Here is an 18,694-nt window from a genome sequence, read left to right as displayed (position 1 = left end):
GTTTTAGAGGTGGAAGGGTGTGAATGGAGGAGGCTGTCACATATGACTCATTTTCTGCTACTGGCAGCGTGAAGCTCCCTACGGAACATCAATGGGCCTTGAAAGCTCTTGACATCTATGCGATGGAGCAATTAATAAAGTTATTGCACGACCATAAACCCTCATATGCACTGGAGTGGTTTGCCTTCTTTAATGAATAAGGCCCAGAGAAAGCCGGAAATTCATGAGAGGGGATGAAAGGTTGCTGTGAGGTGAGTGAAGGAGATGTCCACTGCAACTGGGAGGAGGGGGGTTGAAGGTAGGAGGTATCATTGAGCAGACCCATGGCCCAATGGTTAGAGGCGGGCCCCCACTGCTGAAAAAGGTCACGATGCAATGGTGTGCTGTACGTTTCTTTCTTCCATTCTATCTTTTTACACAATATCAATGTGCTACTTGAGAGGGAGTGGTGAAGGGGGAGAGGAGGTGGGGGAGAGGTTGTCGAGATGGGAGAAGTTTGTAAGGCTGGGGGTGAAAATGTTATAAAATGCAGTTGTGGACTTGCATTGATAATATCATCCTATGCTTTGTGTCGTATTGCCACAACTGTTAATAAAAAACTGGTTTTTTTTAAAAAAGGGCATTGCCGTTCTGAATGATCGAATGCCGGCTTCATTTGGGATTGGTCTCAAATATGTATGCCTCAATTGCAGAGACTTGTCACAAATCAATAAGAAATGCAAAACAGTTTCTTCAGTCCGCCCAGACAGCGGGCATATCTCCAAGGCTGATTCCCACCAGGAGTGTGTAAACGCTGCGACTGGGAAAATGCCCAATCTCAAACGCATGTAAATGAATCTTCCAAAGGCCCCAGGAATTAGATCTAAATACTCTTTGGGCCCAATCTCCATATTGTGTACAAGATAGTCCAACCCTAGTTTTGAATTAGCAGCATCAGCTAAAAGGTAGTCTCAGGTTCGCATTTTGGCTTTCTTTTTTAGCTTGCTCAGGGCTGCACTGCTACTCTCCAAAGGGTTTTCCCACAGTGCTGAAGCATCCAAGATGTTGAGCATATTCTTTAAACGTGCAAACCAATTAAGACTTTTCCCACCATTCAAAGACAGAAAGTGGGGTTATGCTACTGTCACAGGTTTCCCCCCTTCTCACCTGTCTATGTTGTTTGTTGTGGTTCTTCGGTGGAGTCTTCTTTCGCACAGTTCGGGTCTTGTATAATCCTGTGCATAGGTCCTCGGGTTCCATCGTGCGTTCAGCGTCCCGTCTTCTGGGAACGTTCAGATGTCCGGGAAAAGTCCAGGAAAACGGCGAAGAGCGCACTCGGGGAACGAGTGCACAGAGATCCGGAATGCAATGGAGGACAAAGCAAAGGGGAGGAATGAAGGAGGAGGAAATTTAGGAGAACCGGGAACCAGGAATCAAAGGATTAGCAAAGCGAACTACGGAGCACACGTCTAGCCACGGCAAACGATAGCATTGAGATGCACAGGGCCGCGGGGGCGTGTCCGCTTTATAGAACGTAGTGCATGCGGCACGGAAACTGGTAATCAACGTTCCACGTTCAACGGCCATGTTGGGAGTACTGCTGAGTAAAAGCCCCTATGGGTCAGGGACCAGGAAGTCCAGAAGGGGCGCGTCCGATGGCTCATGACAGCTACTCTGCTTTTACCCATTCCTGGTTGGTTCCAAATTCTTAACCAGAGAAAGGCAGAACTAAACATGGCCTTGGCACCTATCACAGTAACTTCAAGCTCCAAATGGGTAATAGCTGAAGGAGCAGTTATAGGGAGCAACAACAGATGTTTCAAAAATGTATTCTCCTTAAAATTTAGTACACCACAATTAACAAACCCCCAGAGCTCCGATCCGTGAAGAACCACAAGTAAAACCTGTTTGGCATACAAATCGAAGGCTGGGGATACAGCACTGCTCCCATGCCACGAGGAGTAGGACCTAATAGCCCCACTGAGCTTATATAAATTAGTCTCTGTTTTACCCACTTGTGCTCCCCAGCCAGGATACTCCTGGAATCTTACCCCAAGGTAGTCAAAGTGGTCAACTTGCTCAATTGGAATACCATCAACTTTCAGGTGTATGGATTTGTGTTTTTGGTAGCAGGGGTTGAATACCATTGATTTAGTCTTGGTAATGTTAAGATTTAATTGAAGCTCCTGGCATTTAGACACAAAAATAGATAGGGAATTCTCTAGACACTTAGGAGTTATTGATATTAAAACCGCATCATCCACATAAATGAGTGCTGGATATTTATCAGTGGACACTTTCGAGGGTTCTTGGCACCCAATTAAAAGTACATCAATAATTTCTTGGCTATATGTATATTCAAAAGAAGTGGGGCCAAGACAAATCCCTGTTTACTCCTGTATTCACTGCAAACTGTGGGGTAGACTCACCACCCAGACCAAATCGCACACAGCCATTAGCTCCAGAATGTAGATGGAAAATTATGGAAATTAGGCTGGGGGAAACCTTGTAGGTCAATAAAATCTTCCATAAAATCACTGTTGAAATTGAATCAAAAGCAGTTTTTAAATCTAAAACCACCACATATAAATACATTTTCCACAATACTGTATACTTTAAAATCAACATATAAAATATTAGGCACTGATCCCTTATACCACTGTTTTTTCTAAACCCGGCCTGTAGGTCGCTAATTATATTATTGTTATCTACCCATTCCTGGAGGTGGTGCAATATAAACTTTCCAAAAGGCTTGATTGCCCCATCTAAAAGAGATATTGGGCGATAATTTGAGGGATTATCCCTGCCAACCTTTTTTTTATAGATTGGCACGATCATAGCATTGAACCAGGAGATTTGGAAGAGTCCCTGGGCTAAAATCGTGTTAAAAATCTTACAGAGAACTGGAGCCCACACACCCACCTCATCTTTGAAAAGGTTAAAAGGCACTAGGTCGGGACCAGGAGCCTTACCCCTCTTAAATGAACCCACGGCTGTTTCTACCCCTGTCACTGAGATACTTAGAGGGCATGACTCCACAGCACTTAGTAACGTGCAGAAGGCAGGGGGAGATGAGGAATCAAAGTAAAACATAGAAAAATGCGATTTCCAGACTTCACTGCTAATGCAGCTTTGGACAGGTCGATCATTACTGGAGTCCCTATCATGCACTATTTTCCAGAAAAGGGAATTATCCTCATCTGAGCGCATTTTGTAGGGCTCTCCATTTATCATCGATAAATTCCTTCTTTTTTGCCTTGGCCAAGCTTTTATAATTAGCTCTCATTGATCTGAGCTTGACCGTGTCCACACCATGTTTCGCAGTAATATAATTGGTTACCATGTAACCTATCATGGAACGATTAGTGAGGAGCTGATGCAGTCTGAATGTATATTGGATCAAACAATGGTCCAGAAATTCTTTTAATTTCAGTGGTGAGCCGTTGAACTTAATAGAACCAACTCCACTTGTTGGTGCATCCAAAGGAACTTCTTTCCTAACGGTAATGGCTTGACGGATAGTCTGGTTCGCCAAGCAAAGTGATTACACTTCTGTGGTCAACCCTTGTGCCGCATTCATGCGGTCTTGGATCTGAGCCATGGCTGTGGGCTGGTGTTGAAAGCTATCAAGCGTATGAGACAATGATCGCCTTACCTTTGACTTGCTGCAGATGTGTGGCTCGAAGAGGTAGGGTCTGTCATGGAAAAAGGCCAGTCTGACACTCCAATCGTATAATAAGGGGTAACCAGGAAGGCCTTCCTCCAGCACAGAGCCAAGTAAGGGGGGAGAAACACTGTGGGAAAGAAAAACCCCTTTGGTGGATGCCAGAAAAAGAGAGGACCCTTGCAGAAGACTGAAGCAGGAATTGAGGCAGTCTGGAAACAGAGTAGAGCTCAAGTGGAACAGGAAAAAGGAAGACAGTACACAGAACACCAATAAGGTTGAGCGACAGACAACCAGAGCAACAACAGGGCTAGGAGGCCCGAACTAGCACCACAGCAACTAACCGAAATGTTGTGCCGCACTAGAGCCCTGTCCCACTGGTAAGATATCTGAGCAGAAGGTGATGTCAGTCCGTCGCGCAGGTCAGTGGCAACAACTAGACCACTTACTGCGTCTTCCGAATACAGCGTGTCGGGACCCTATGTGTGCCTGAAATGCAAGTCTGTTCATGACAGCAATATAAATACACATCCACAAAGTACTGTCAGTTTTAAGTTGCGCCCCTCAATACAAAATGCATTGGGTTTTCAGGAAATTACATCTCACTTTGTGCTCAATTTAATTGGGAGACACAGGGTATTTTATTTAACACTGCACCTGTGTCTTTGCAAATTAACATTCTCCTTAATTCCCAGCCCTCTATTCCCCTGGCTTTACTATGGACAGTCTAGATGCACAATTTGGAGTTATTTTTGAGGTTTCTATATTTATATTTTAAATATGGATTCTCATTTTGTGGACACAGCTTATACCCTCAATTTGGAACTGCTGCCTCAGCAAGGTGCTTATTCTGTCTGGCTGTCTGTAAATCAGTTTCCATTGTGGGTTGTTCACGTCTCTCTGGAAGGGCTTGTCCAACTGGCATAGGAATTAGTCATTCAAATAGTGTCAGCGCTCCAGCAACTTCCAGTTCCAGTGATATCCCAGAATTTTCTTCAATAGTAAAACTTCATTTTTTCTTAACCTTCCTCCTCCCTGTGTACATGCTAATTAATATCTTGTAACTCCTTCCCCGATCTTGTGACAGAGGTGTGGCTTCCACCGGCCTCATGATCTGAAGGGAGGCAGGAAACTCTCTCCTGAAACTATAAAGAGCCATTTCTTATATGCTACATAACTTTTTATGTGAATGTGCAAGATTAATAAAATCAAATGAATATCTATTTTTGGCTATAAACCGCTATGTGTTTTAAATTGATAGGACCTTCCATGATGGAGTTATGAATTTTTAAATGATTAAAGGTTTGGTTTTCAAATGCACCTTTCCTATTCAATTTGTAAATGAAGATGTAGAGAAGGAGCCAAGTACCCCCACCTCAAGCATCGCACCCATGTTGCCTATATGCTGGGAACCAGAATGTTAACGACGTGCAGTGCCAGTGAAGATACCAATACCAAGGAGAATCCTGGAAACAAGGTTCCCATTAAGAAAGCCATACCTGCATACACAACAATATGGTGGCTATTTGAATGAGATACCGAAAGAAGTGGAAAAAGTGAGCAAAAGAGTAGATTGGTGACATCACACAAAGCAAGACCGGTGCACCCAGAACAGATGCTGAGACAAGAGAATATAGACATTCTATAGGCGTCAAGAAAATATCAAAGATAAGCAAACTTTCTGGATTGAGATGAAGATGTTTATGTTACAAAAACGATGAAGATATCAAGTTATTTTACACCTGTACAGATGCAAAAGAAATGCAAGCAGACAAAGTATTCTTAAGGCTAGCTATGTAGTGAATAGACTGCGGCATATATATATATATATATAGTGAATGCACTATGGACAATACCACTACGCATTTTAGCAGAGCTGGACCAGAAAAAGGAAGGCTTTTCCAGTGTGTCGCAGCTGAAAAGCAATCGAATTACAGGAGTGAATCAAAGAAGAGTGAGGCTGGACCAGCCCCAAGAACTCAAGGCTGCACTGGGCCGGAATGATCAGATGGTAGCTACAAACATGTGAAAGAACAAACCCCTGCTTTTAGGAGGGGCACAAAAACATTTAAGACGTCAGAGACTCCTTAAATAATAGTATTTTAAATGCACTAGAGCTCAAAACCATGGTCTTCAGTCACATGGATGGATGGGAACAGATACTCGTGACAATCTACACCTACACAAGGAGACAGAGCATGCAATACTCCCTTGTATTCTCCAGAGCAAGGAACATTTCCAAGGCCAAGTTCAAAGCCTTAATTCAGGTGCAGCCTACAAGAGGTGATGATAGATGATAAGCTAATTGGTGCGAAGCTATGGTCAACACCAACCCACCAGCTCCTGGAGGCCAGCCTGCGTGCTGCTGGTGTACATGGAAAAGTACTGATGGATGTAAGGGTGCCATCCAATTATAGAGGGCTATGTAGTAAAGAGCCCTATAGTTTGTGTAACCAATGGGACGTCGTGTATTTGATGACGTTCATAGTGACCTTTTTGAGTAGAGGGCTTAGTTGCCCGACCTGATGTTAGAAACCCTATCACTCTCTTAGACAAGTATGGAACTTAATCCTAGATGTTCTCTTAGACCAATCTCTTTCTCCAATCGGTTTTTGTAGTTTGCCACGTATGATGATGTCACCAATTACGAGTTTTTACTATATAAGAAGCTTTTTTATTAAATTTGTTGAGAGAGAGCGAGAAGATCGAACTGTCGATGTCCGTTGTAACTCCCTGTTTTAGACAATTGAAAATAAAACAGCTTTGATTTGCCAACTTCCTGAGTTAGTTTGATTATTGATGTTTGAGTATCTTCTGCATCCCCACCCATCTCAAAGTATTGCTACCTCGTCTTCAAGGGCTGGGTCGAGAACCCCAGTTCAAAGAAATGATGACATCGGACATCAGCGCCAATACTGAAACATCCCTGCATATTGTTTTCACATGTCAAGACATGCTGCCTCATCACAAGTTTGGCGGCAACCCTTGAATGCATTGGTAACGCTATTACCACCGCATTTACGGGTCTGCCAAAACCCAGGCCTGGCTGATTTACCCCCAGCTCTGAGCTGGAGGCAAATCCGCTGTGATTCTGCGGATTTTTGGTGCTATTACAATCGGCAGTAATACCACCGGCGGTAATAGCGCCAAACATTTCCCATTGGGCCCAATGGGGAATGGGAAATTCCCAAATGGGCCCAATGGGAAATGGGGACTTACCGCTCCGCCAAACCTGTGATCCGGTGCTAATAGCACTGGGGGGTTTGGCAGTAGAGCTAATAGCCATGGCGGTAATACCGCTGGGGTTAGCGCCCAATTTGTAATGAGGCCCATGGTCTTTTTTGTTTGTTCACAAAGTTCAAAATGCTATTTCTAATGGACTGAGCTAACAGATTTTGTGAGGAGCCTGGGTTTGATGATGGTGACAGGCCTCTTGGAAATGTATCTATCAGGCAAGTCATTTGGCAGTGTCCAAAGCAGAGCGTGCTTTCTGTTTCTATTGAGGAAGGAGGCGGCTTTTCCAACATTAGCCCCTCTGCTGGCAGAGTGCAGTGGTGTGCTGCACTGTGTTTCATGTTTCCAGGTTCCTGGGTAAGGAGGTGAGGATTCAAGCAATGCACCATTGCCCCAACCTTGCAGAGGAACATGTGGCGGTGGGGGCAAGAACGTGGCAGCAGGGAAGACCGCTGGTGGCCTACAGAGTCTATCTGTATGGATGTGGCAATTGAGACTGTAAACAAAAGTGAAGCCTGGCCAAGTGACAAAGCTTGCAGTGAATTACAGCTGCAGCCAGACTCCCTAGAAGGGGGAATGGGAGCGATATCCAGAGATGGGGATGTGAACAAGTCCCTGTCTAACGAGGAGCTCCCCATGGAGGTAAACAGCTACCCCCTCAATGCGGCGGTCGGGCAGTCTGTTCTGATGGTGAGCCAGAGCCCATTGAAAGACTCCGATCAAACTCGTGCAATGGCTGGCGCAACGGAAGAAGTGGCCTATATCCTGCCTTCTACCACCGGAAATATGTTTAAGGGGGAAGGTCTGAGGGACAAACAGGGCACAAAGAGTATGATGAGAGGGGGATCACAAGAGATGTCCGCGTTGCCCTTAATGAGAAAAACCTAACTTCAGGCATGAATATGCAGGAGGGGGTGGGGGAGCGGCATGAATCTAGCTGGAGTGAGAAGAACTGCAGGGCCTTGGAAGGTTTGATATCACCTTTTTTTCAATGTCTGGTAGTGATTTTGCCTCCAAGTGATTGTGACTCACAAACCTTTAATAGGGGAAATAATGCAGTGAATACAAGTAAAGCATGTGAGATGAAAAACTCAGAGTTGGCAACCCGTTTATCCAAGGATATCCTGGATTTACTACCAAAATAGCCTCACAGAAGTGTTAGTCTCAAGGAGCAACTGGATAATAGGAGCTATCATATTGTCAACTTAAATAATGGCCATCAGGAGATGGTTGTACCAAGGTCAACTCAGACTGTGGATCCGGAATGGGAGCCTGATGATGGGAGAGATGAGTTATGTGTGGGGGAGCAAAACCTCAGGGAGGGACAATACGCAAGCAACCCTACCATGTATGAAAGAAGGGCAGAATCTTCAGACAGTAGTTCATCTGGGATCTCTGAAAGGTCTTCACAAGTAGAATCTGTGTTTCAAGTGGAAGAACAGTATCGGGAGGTAGGGATTTTGAAGGATGATTTGTCTCACCTGCACCATACTGTTGTGGCTGCCATTTCAATCTCAATGGCGCCTTTCTCTAAGCTTTATGAGGCCCTTAATGACTCACTGAAAGATTAAGCCACACTAATAGCTATGGCTCACGAGAAAATATATTTTCTGGAAAGATTTGTGAGGCAAAGTCCAAGACAGATTAGATAAAGAAGCTGAAGCATCAATAAACTGGCAACACAGATTACGTGATCTAGCCAGAAGAGAAGCAATGGACAAAGCTGTAATAATGGAAGCAGTCTTGGATGATTGCAAATGGATGAGAAGTTAGCATAAAAAAGATCGAGCTATGGTAGACCAGACTAAAGAGGATTCGCAACTGAAACCAAGGAGATTTGCAAAAATGGGAAAGTCAACTCTTAGCTCAAATTTGATACACTCTAGTAGAGAAACTAATTCAGCCCCTAAGAATAGATCAGAGAGAGGGGCTTTGGTGCAAACGAAAATGCCTTAAGACCCACGGCCCAGCTTCCCACTGATCCTACATCTGAGGGGGGTGATGATGCAAGGATTGCTGTGGGTGAAGGAGGCCCTATAACAACCAGAGAGGCCAATACGTTCTTGATATTTCAACCTTCCCAGGTGCCTGGTGGGATGAGCAGAGAGCCGGCTAAACAAGGTCAGCCAGAAAATAGTGGCAAAAAATCTAAAAATATAAAGATGGGGCAAAAACGCAAGTCATTAGTCCATTAGGATCAAGGTTCTTCATGAGGAATCTAAGGACTCTACCCGCAATTGGATCTACACAGATATCGAAACGCCCAAGAGTAAAGATCTTGGGGATCCACAGGTGAAAGACAAAGAGATTGTTACACTCACAATGGGTACTGATCTTAGCCGAGAAATCTGTAATGATGACACAGACCTCCCCTCTGAATTGTGCCTCGTAACTTGATTGAAACTATGGCAAGGGAGGCGGAAAACGATGATTGGAATTATATAAGTAATTCAGAACAGGTTGAGACAGACTGCCAGGTAAAGCATATAGCAAAAGGAGCCCCTTCTCCACTCCCAATAATTCAGGAGCTTAAGACAAAGCTTGAAGATAATATGGCTAACAAAGTCCCTTTTAGAATGCTGGAAGACAAGAGAAACCTCCTGGCTCAGGGCCAACGGGCTGACCGACAACCAACGGTGGTGGCCTGTAAAAGCCTCTAAGAACAGCTCAGGAAAGTCATAGCAGTACAAAACCGATACCCATGTCTGAAATTATAGGTTCTATGAGGTCAAGCAAGATGATTAGAGTATATTTAGAATGACTATTCTCAGTGGCCGACAATTTAATCATGAACCGGAGGAGCGTGATGTGACTATTCCAACATATCCCTAAGATGAGATACATAACCTCAGAGGATATTCGGGTGGTCCAATTCATAAATGAAAATTGCAGGGACTGGGTGATCTTCTATCTGGACTCCTCACTGATAAAAACGGCTTTATTAGAATTGAGTGACCAGCTCTTACCGCTCAGATATGAGCTGAGTTACTATACAGAGAAGACAGTCATGTGAACAGGGGAGGATGCGATGAGAGAGAAAATTAACACTCCATAAAATAGAAACCAAACAGATAAGGCCAGTGATGAGAGGAACCAGAATTCCCTGATGGCATTGGAAAGAGACTCCAAGCGAGAATGTCAGTACAAAGAAGGGAAAGACTATCACCCACTGGCAATTACGATTGACAATTCAATCCCAAATAAATGGAAGGTAATAAATCACCATGAGCCCCGGCAGGAGGGGGGAAAGCACCGGAGTTGGTCATGGCTGGCGGATGTATTAGCTGAACCCTGTCAACAAAAGAGCCAAATAGAGAATGTGGAGGAGACACTCCATATTGGCTCTTGGTACTCTAGAGGGTTCACAGAGTTATTCTCAAATGAGAATTTAGGTTTGGAACAGTTTGACATTATATGCCTGCAAGAGACTTGGCTCCGGTCCAAACCAATTTATGAAGGATATGGGGTATATTTAAATCAGCTGCAGAAAGGACTACTGGGGAGGCCATATTCAGGATTATTAACGTTGATTAAAATCGATAAAGTCTTGGCTGTTGAGACGATTTCCCAACCTAACCCGTTTGTTCAGATGCTGAGGCTGGGCTGACAAAGTTGGGACAATAGCAGGAAAATGTCAATATTTCTTGTAAATGTACATTGGAGTGTGAATATGTGTTTGGAATGTGTTTTTATTGACTTAATAATGGCTCTGCTAGATGAAGCCCTCATTTCAGTAGAAAACCCCCACATTATTATATGTGGAGACTTCAACATGTACCTACTTAATATGGAGGGAGTGGTGCATGGTGAGTCATTGTTGGGGAAAAGGGCTGTGACATGGTTAAATGAGGCTAGTGCTTGTGATCTAGTAATGTTAAATGGCCAGACAATGGGGGATATCCGGGGGGCATGAACCTGGGTGAGGGGAGCCCAGAAGGCGTGTCTGGATTACTGCTTTGTCTCAGAAAATGTCTCAGAGGCAGTAGGAAAGTTTTAAGTCATAGGGATGCCAACTAGTAACCATGACCTACTGGCAATTAGCTGGACTGTGGCTCGACAAGCAGGGAAATTGTCTACCCTGGAATCAGTTAAATAAACTTGGGGAAAACATAAGCTTAGAATTAAGCAAACTGAAGGTGACAGTCCAGTTTGAGCATTATATAGCTGATAACCCTACCAGAACAGACTATGCTTGGATTTTAAAGGCCTACAGGGAAGAGAGTGACCGTAGTGGTAAGGTGAACTTTGTGCCTGTTCACTCTTACAATCATGAGGTGTTAGCGGCGAGGAGAGCATGCATAGCCGATATCAGGAAAGTTAAAAGGAGTCGAGATGACCTAGCAGCCACACAAATAAGAAAAAGAAAGCAAACATACCACAATGGGCTTTGTGCATCCGAAGAAGCGAGGCTACAACAGGATGCGGAACTGATGCTGCGGGCAGTTTGTAAAACCAATAGAAGGAAGTTATGGGAACTTATTATTTTAGGGTAGTTTCCAGCCTGCGCATACAAGCAGCCAAGTGCCGGAGGAAAGATGGGTGGACCACTACTCGAAACTATTTGCCCTAGGTGGAGAAGTTGCCGCTATGTGCAACTTGAAGGTGGGAGACAGATGGTCATTTGCATTTTACGAAGAGGAAATCAGAGTGATGATAGTGAAACTGAGTTCATCAAGGGCGGCAGGATCAGATGGTCTAGCTAATCACGTGCTAAAGAGAAATGCAGAGGTCTGGGGGGACTTTGTGGTCAGGCTGTTTAATCAGATCATGGTGACGAAGCAGATCCCAGCTAGATAGTGGGAGGCGATCTTGGTGCAATATTTAGAAAGGGAGTTTGTGCTGATCCAAAAAACTACTGTCCAATCGCCCTTCTGGACACCCTGGGCAAGCTATTTGCATCAATCCTCCTAAGGGACCTAAACTCATGGGCAAGGGAATTGCGTCGTCTTGACCCGAGACAGCAGGGCTTTGTGAAGGGAGTTGGTGCCTCCCTTAATCTTTTCCTGCTGAAGCTTTTGAAGCAGAGATCAATGAAACCAAGATCAACATCTACTTGGCTTTCATGGACCTGGAGCAGGCATTCAATGGAGTCAGTCAGGAACGGCTTTGGTCCAAACTGGCCAGTTGGAATTGACCACATGACTTCATCGAGGCTATACGAGCTCTGTACTGTAACACATCAGTACAGGTGAGATTGTCGGCAGGTGGAGCTCTCTCAAGGAAAATCTGCCCCTTGCCCCGATTCTTTTTCATATTTACATGTCTGACGTAAGAAAGTCCTAAATGATGATGAGAGCTTTTCCACCTAGAATAAATGACATCCACATGCCCTGGGTCCTATATGCCAACGACTTAGTCTTTATTGACCAGACTACAATTAGAATCCAGCGCAGATTAATCGCATTTATGATCTATCTGAAAAAGAATGGAATGCGAGTAAATGTCAAAAAACCCAAAGTTCTTATTATGTCTTCGGCACGCAGGAAAAATAAAGGCCTCTGTTCATGTAGGGTTGATGAGGAAAGATTGGAGGTGGTGGAATCGATAACCTACATAGGAATTATAGTCAACAGAAATCTGGATGAAAGCGCCCATCTCGCAATGTTGCGAGTTAAAGTTGGAAGATTGGCAGCCCAGGGAGTAGCCCTGCATAGGAGGTATGGGGTGTACTTGGCTCTCCCTCTCCTTAAGCTCTATAAGCAGAAGGTGGTGCAGATCCTAACGTATGGTCCAGAGCCGTTGGTGAGCATGTCATGGAAAGTATGGGGAAAGCTGGTGGGGTTGTTCTGGAGGAACGTCTTGCGACTACCCAACTCGTTGCCAGTGTGTTTGATACGATTCGAATTGGGGTTGCAATCCATGGAATTGATAGCAGCATGGGAAACCTTATCTTTATAGAGAAAATGCATTTCCCCGGACAGCGTATTTGCCTTTGACATTTTAGGACAAGGCAGGGAAATGCCCTGGATAAGGGATTAAAATGCTGGAAGGACAAATGCGAAAAATATCTGAAAAGATGTGATATCACAGCAGATTTGTTTATTTCGAATCCATTAAAAGTTTTTAAAAAAGTGCTTCAATATCTTGATTGCATTGCCACTATGGAGTTGAGAAGTATGGATGGGTTGAAGATAACATTGCGATGGGAGATAAGAGTTGTAAATCAAACGCCCATTTATCTGCAAAAGTTCCCTTTGGCGCATTATGGAATTCTTTTTTTATGCACTGTCGACTAAACATTCTCCCCACAAGAGAAGTAAAACTGGTAAGGAAACAGATTGTGGAAGGTGATGCTCACTGTAGATATTGTGGAGATGACATGACGAAAAAGTTGTTATTTCATCTAATAACCACCTGTAAGACCCTGACAGAAATAAAAACGAGATTTGTAGAGGGACATTTGGAACAAATCCAATTATTAACAGCAGTGGAATGGTGGGATAGTTTTCTAATTGGAAAGAAAATAAATTTAGTTTTAGCAGTAATGACATTTGTGGCATATGTTTTAAAGGAGTGTGATTAACATGTTCACAAAGAAGGAAGTTTAATGTGTTAATCTGTTTTTTGTTATGAATTGGTTTACGAATTTTTAATAATATGAAATGTGAAGAATGAATTGATGATGAATATGTAAAAGATTTTATTTGGTAAACCAAAAATATAAATAAAAATTTTAATTTTTAAAAAATAAGCAACCAGTTCCCTCAATTGTTAAGGCATTTGTTCAGATGCTAATTCGTTCAGTGTAAGGTGCCATGTATCGTTGTTGTGTAAAAGGGAATATTTTTGGGCAGCTTCTTTGATTGTGTGACATTCTTGTCTATTTACAGTTCATAGGTCCCTAAAGGATTTTTGCTCCTTTTACATGGAGGAGTAGTAACCTCAAACAAAGTCTCTCAGAATCTGATGAAAGATTAACATAGTACATATGGCCAATTGTTATATTTGCTTCTCTTTGCCTTGGATTCCACTCATGATGTCAGGGGTGGGCAGGTTAGCAGCATTTTATGTGGCAAGCTAATGTCCCACAGTCATCCAGACCCTGTAAATCCCTTGCTAAAACCCTACATGGGGTATATAAGGAGGCTTTTTCACCCTTATTGCAGGCTGAGTATGCAGGGACAGAGAACCATCAAGAGACTACACTACCCAGCAGGCCGTGTGCTCCATAAGCCTGCTGGGATAAAAAGACCCACGCGAGAGCCACGCCCAATGAACTGCGCACGGGCGAGCCACGCCCATGCGCTCCCGCTTGCTATTCCGGCTTCTGAGAGGAACGGACGTGTTTCACAGCGCTCCGCCCAGGGCAAGCCTACGCGGGGCATCCACCCGCCTGAACACACCGCAGGCCCTGCGACAGCTCAAAGTGCCTCTTGGTTATATTCCGCGAGAGAAGAGAAAGACTAACTCAGTTTTGGGGGCATGTTTACGAGACGGCTGAGGCCGTAGTGCATGGCAGACACGGTTACTTGGCGGTAGAGACCGCAACGCATGGCAGAACATTAGCCCGCATGCTGAGTGCATAGTTGGGGTGACTGAGTGTTAGGACGCTCAAACAACGTTCCGGGTGAAGCAACCCGACACGTGCAGTTTCCGATCTCTTAACAGAGGTTTTGCAGAAAGCATGTGTGCAGAGCCACGGATGAAAGCAACCCGACCTGCTACATCATTGGTTCAAGATTGCCCATTGTTTGGGGTACAAGCATAGTGCAAGAACGCTAGGTCTAGCCCACCTCACGCTCATTGTTTTGGCATTTTCCAGCAGAGCTGTTCACAGAACATTCGGGGACTTCCCGTGCAGCACTTAAGGAGAACACGACCACGAACCGCAGCTAAGTGCATTTCTGGTTCTATTCACAAGGTGTACAGTGTAATGTGACAAGGTGCTATGTAATGACACAGGGTGCTATGTAATGACACAAGGTGCTATGTAAATGTGTATGCTAGCACAAGCCTTTTATAACTGCATGAAGGTGATGCAGTGAGGAATGTAGGGCCCATGCAAACTCTATCCTGGTAAAGACAGATGTGGTTAGAGCTCCAAGAAAAAGCTCATAAGGCGTGGTTCCAAGCTCCACAACAAAGGCTTCAAACTCCTGGGTGTGAATGTGTATGGAATGCAAGGGCGGAGAACACACCACTAGATCGACCAGTGGATGAGACGGCAGGATCTGAGGAGCATCTTTTCCCTACTTCCCCTTCCCCATCCATAACCTCTCCCTAATCCTTTTTCCGGTGCTCCTACTACCCTCTACCCATCCACTCTATGGACCCTAACCCTCTTTCCCCGGCGGGTCGCGGTAACCTGTGGTGCCTAACAGGTCCAGGTGCCAAGATCCTACGGGGAGGCAGGTGTTTGTGCTGCCTCTGCGCCAGACAAGATTGAAGACATCCTGACATATGGGTTTTGGAATCAAATATATAATGTTGAGTAATGTCAGAGTAATACCATTCAAGTGTAGCATGATTCTCTTCATTGAACTTTAAGTATGCTGTTAATGTGGTATCCCTGTGTTGGGCCTTTTAAGAAGCTAATTGTATGCTATCATTATTTAAATACACATTTTGTTTGCCTGGGAGATGAACTTGAAGTCTTCTTATTGTATCTGTCTTATGGTGCATCAGAAAACCACACAACCTCCATACTGCTTCAGGAGTACTGACATTTCTTGAGTCCAAACTTTTTTTGATCTCATCATGCTACAGTGTGGCATGCTCTTTAATGGAAATGTTTGCACAATCGTAGCCTTTGTACACGTACTTAAAGAGATATGTCACACTTTTGACTGACACACAACTCTCTATATGTATATGGCAGTTGTATGTCAAGTTGATGTATGGTCTATATGGAACTACCCAAGAATTGTCTATTTTTTTTACCATTGACAATTGCTGCGGTCACATTTATTCGCCTCCAGTAACGAGGATATCTGTCCACATTAAGTAAAGTTTCTTGTTGAAACTGTTTGGGGAAGTATTTGTAACAGTTGCCATCAACCATGGCCACTGAATTGAAATTGTGTTCTCCACATGGGCAGTGTATCATATGCTTTGTCACAATGACATGTATCATGGGATAAAGATGTCCATATGGAATTTCGGCTGATATAAATTTGTCAATGGTTTCAACATCCTCTGGCTTGTCTTCTGCTTTCAATATTAAGAGGATGTGAACATGGGGTAGCCCTCTCAGTTGAAACTCAATAACATGGACTTTTACGCAAGGACTTTCAAGAGCATGCTTGCTCAAGATATCCAAAAGAGATTTCACTTTGAGGTTAAAAACTCTTGCTACCAAATCTGGTCAGAACTCCACAGCGTGACCTTCTTGCAGGTTAGCACTATCTCTGACCATTTAAGGTTGCAGGTCATGGTGAAGAAGTAATCAGGTTTTCCATATTTCCTAACAATGGCCATTGCAACAAAGTACTGCTGGGTCAACTTGCCAGCACTAAGGAAGGGATTGAATTGATCCCGTATGGACTTCCTGTAACAGTAGTATTTCGTTTGACTAACTCTTATCCTTGGGTTGGTTCGTGGTCGTCTTTGTACATTATGATTGATGTTGGCCTGTAATTAAGAGCGATGTTGGGACCCCAACTTTGGTCCCCATGTGGGTATAACATAGGATACACCAATGGTTCAAGATTAGGGTCCAAGACACTTATTCTTTCTGTCTTTTATGGTTGATCTGTGGTGCGGCAAAGAATAAGAAAGTTGCATTCAAGGGGAGGTTCTCCATCTGAATTTCGGAAGATAACAGCCACGTCATTAACTCTTTGGGCGTTATATCTTCGGGAATCAGATGCCCGGTCCTGAAGAATTACCATGTGAACCTTTGATGATTGAACTCTATTTAAGGAAGCTTCTTGGATGCATTGATGGTCTATTTCTTACAGCATCTTACATGCTTTATTGAAAGGGTTATACTGAAACATATATGAACTTAACTCCCTTAAAAGAACAACGTGACACCCTGAATGTTCATATAATGCAGCTCTTTGGTTCCCAGCTTCCTCAAGATCCAAAATATACAGCTGTGCAAATTTGCAGCTATCACCGTTTTCAAGATGCAAGGCACCAGATCAGTGATATATTTGACCATTTATTCTGAGGCAGTATGGTTTGAATTTCTGTTTTTATGGGTTTTTTTTAAATGTACATATTTACTTAAACTAGAAATATGCTATTACAGTGATATCCCTGTCTTGGGCCTTTTCTGCAGCGAATTGTGTGTCATCATTATTGCAATACACATTTTGGTTCGCTTGGAAGATGAACTTGAAGTCTTATTGCTGTATGTGTAAGGCAGCAGCTCCCTCTAGTGGTGTAACAGGCGAAGCAGGTGCATGACAGCGTCAGACTAACATACATCTGGCCTTTTATTATACAGTATGATAGGCACAGCCATCATGAACATGTTTGGGCACAGCCAGCATGAAAACGTTTTTTACACTGGGGAAATACTGGCATATGTTGTGGGCAAAGGCATGATGAAAATACATTGGAAAACGCTCATGTGCCCCTTCAGTTACCTAGCACCTATTGGATTTTTTTGGTCTATCTAAAGTTTTGCAGAATGCATTTTTGCCGATTATTTTTCCACTTTGTTTGCCGCAAAATGCATATCATAAGTGGGGCTAAGGTATATATGCTGTTGTGGTAGTAAGGAGAGGGTGTGGGGGTCACAGTGTAGGTCGGCAAACATATTTCGGGAAAGCGTCATAGAACCATTTTTCATGTGTTACCCTACAAAACGGACTGCAAACTGTGTGGCCTTTTAATGCATTTTCACAGAAAATGTCCTGTGAAATGCACAATTTCAATCTATTTTTTTTAAAAAAACATTTCTTGAGGGAGAGACCCCACAAAAACCCTTGCTTTATTGAACCCTTGCTTTATTGAACGTTGAGCTTGGTTGCTCAATCAAATTCACTTTAGCGGACCACCCGACTACAGGTTTGTCGGTGGGGCACCTGGGTTACCTGCAGTCCCTTGTGCACCCTCTTCTTAAGAAACCCTCTGCCGACCCTTCCTGCCAAGCTAACTATCAGCCAATCTCCATCAAACCTTTCCTGGGCAAACTCATGGAAAAGCTGGCCATCTCCCAGCTTAATCTCCACTCTGAATCTGTTGGTTGTCTCCATGACCATCAGTCCGGCTTCAGAGCTGCCAGAAGCACAGAAACTGCTCTCCTGAACATCTGTGAAGACCTGCTCTCCAACCTCGATTCCAACACCCCTGTGTCCTCATCTTACTTGATCTCGCTTCTTCCTTTGACACAGTCAACCATGCCATCCTGCTCAACCGTCTCCGTGATAATCTGGGCATCACCGATCAGGCCCTGGCTTGGCTGACCTCCTTTCTCTCCGATCGACCCTTCCAGGTGCAACTTGGGTCCTTCCTCTCCTCTATCTCCATCTCTACCTGCAGTGGTCCCCCGGGGTTCTAACCTCTCTCCCTGGCTGTTCAACCAATACCTGGCACCTCTCATCCACCGCATTGCCGCTCTCTGTCCCAACTTTCAGTGCTATGCGGATGACACTCAGCTCATTTTTAGGCTCCCTTCAGCCACCTCTTCTCCTTCTCTCATCTCTGACTGTCTATCCGCCATCCAGGAGTGGTGTGCCGCCAATGATCTCTGCCTTAATGCCAGCAAGACCGAGATTCTCCTCATCGGCACACCTGCTCCCTCCTTTCCTGTCACTCTCTGGCCGGCCTCTCTTGGCCTTCTTCCTGCTCCCACCCGTGAGGCCAAAAACCTCAGGGTCATCTTCGACTCCACACTTTCCTTCTCTCCTCATATCTCTGACGTCT

The sequence above is a fragment of the Ambystoma mexicanum genome, chromosome 4q (assembly GCF_040938575.1).
Source record: "Ambystoma mexicanum isolate Mex_15411 chromosome 4q, UKY_AmexF1_1, whole genome shotgun sequence".
Classification (NCBI taxonomy): domain Eukaryota; kingdom Metazoa; phylum Chordata; class Amphibia; order Caudata; family Ambystomatidae; genus Ambystoma; species Ambystoma mexicanum.
The sequence above is the reverse complement of the archived record's forward strand: the minus strand, read 5'-3'. Positions refer to the sequence as shown.